This window comes from Indicator indicator, chromosome 6, assembly GCF_027791375.1.
Source record: "Indicator indicator isolate 239-I01 chromosome 6, UM_Iind_1.1, whole genome shotgun sequence".
NCBI lineage: Eukaryota > Metazoa > Chordata > Aves > Piciformes > Indicatoridae > Indicator > Indicator indicator.
Genome location: NC_072015.1, coordinates 42,182,458 through 42,184,609, shown reverse-complemented (window position 1 = coordinate 42,184,609; position 2,152 = coordinate 42,182,458).

The window sequence follows — 2,152 nt, the reverse complement described above, 5'->3', positions numbered from 1 at the left end:
CTACAGGGTCCTGTATACTAATTCCTTGAAGAGGTGGAACTTTTCTTTCTGAAGCACAGTCCTGACTGTGCTTCTCATCTGCCTCATACCCTTTCAGGCAGTGAACTGCACTAATGAAAGCCCAAGCTGCCTTTAACTTTGACATCCCTGATGAGGTCACTTGCATTTGTCACCATCAGGACCCAGAAGACATCCCCTGGAGTAGGGGGGTCTATTTCATGTCTCAGAAAGTTGTCATCAAGGCATTCCAGGAGCCTCCTAGAGTGCCTGCTCCTTGCTGTACTACTTTTCCAGGGAGCGTTGGGGTGGTTGAAGTCCCATAGCAGGACAGGAGCCTGTGAGGATGATGCCTCTTGTAACCGGATTAGGAATGCCATCCACAGGTTCGTCTTGATCGAAAGGCCTGTAGTAGACTCTGACCACAAAGTTCCTCTTGGTGTCTCAATCTCTAATTCCTCATGGCTATTCCTTAGGGATATCTGCTCACATTCAATTTCTTTCTTAACACAGAGGGCAACACCTCCACCCCTCCTTCCCCTCCTGTTCCTTCTGAACAGCCTGTAACCATCAAGAACCACAGTCATACGATTCATCCCACCAGGTTTCAGTAATGGCCACTGTGTCACAGCCTTCCTGCAGTGTGGTAGCTTCCATCTCCTCCTGTTTGTTGCCCATGCTGTGTGCATTCATGTAGAGACATTTCAGCTGGGTGGTCAGCTATGTCACCTTTCCAGAGGAGCACCCCTTAATTGGAGCACCCCTTACTTCCCTTAAGATGTTTTCTTGATATTCTCTGTTGGCTGCTACTCTTTGAGGAGTCTCTGGCTCATCTCTGTGAGACTTTGACTGTGCTATATTGTCCCCAACTTGCCATGGACTAAAGGCCCTTACTATCTCCCATCCCACCAACCTTGGTGTGTCACCCCACAGCCTGTCACATGAAATTCTGATAATAATTCCCCCTTCACATCTAGTTTAAAGCTCTATCAATTAGCCCCACAATCTCCTAAGCAAAGACCCTCCTCCCCCTTTGAGAAAGGTGTCTACTGTTTGGTGAGAACAACCCAGGTGCTGTGTAGGCCACACCATTGTTGAAGATTCCAAATTTGTGGTGGTGACACCAGCCATGGAGCCATGTGTGGATAGATCAGATTCAGTTACTCATTCCAATGCCACTGTCTGCTGCCTTGGAAATCAATCAGCAAAAACCCAACAAATACTCATCCAAATGCTAGATAGTGTGCCCAGTCCATTTTGAGATTTTTGCTGCTCAGATGTGTGAATAATTTCCATCTGTCCATATGTGAGATAATGATTTAGAGCTGCTGGCACTGGGGAGCCTTCTTTAAAAAGCCAGCCAGTGCCAGGGCAGCTTGCCAGTGGATGTGGATGGAGTGCTCCCAAACCTGTATGATAAGCACAGTGGAAGCTGTCTGTTATAAACCAACAGCATTCTCATTCCTATGACTGTTTATTTTCCAAACATAGTCAGTTAAAGGAGTCCCCCAATGTCCAGTGTCTGAACATAACCTTACCCAAGACCCAAGTTCAAAAGTCTACGGCAAAACAGCAACAAATCTACAGGATAAATAGAGAATACTTTATTAGTGCTGTAGTGAGGAGATGTTACAGTGAGTTTGCTGTAGACCAAATTTGTCTTTTGTTTTGCCTATACCTAGCTGTAGGAAGATAGCAACCTTTGAACAACTTTTGAGAGGGCTATGTTTTGTCTTTGAGTTGGAAAGAATGTAACTACCTTGTAACTGAAGGGAAAGAATAGGCAGAAGTTGACTGGAGAAGCTTGTTTGTCAGTATTAATCTGTTGTATGCTTTGCTTGGACCCATGTCAGTGAAAGCATAGCCAACTGGGATGTGACAGCTCTGTATTAGAAAAGTAGATAAGCTGACTATGTAACACAGTAGTGGGCTTAGGCCTTGCTTTGCTTGTGCTTGTGCTTAGTGCTTTGCTCAGTTGCTTAGGCGATATTTTGCAGTAAGAGTCTTCTTGTCTTGTCTTCACCTGGAAACATCTTGGCACACAGCCTGTGGGGAATAGTGCCTGCTGCTTTTATACCTAGCATATGTGCAGGTAGGTTAATCACTTACAGCTGCATACATTGAATGAAAAACTAATAACAAAAAGAAGCTGTAA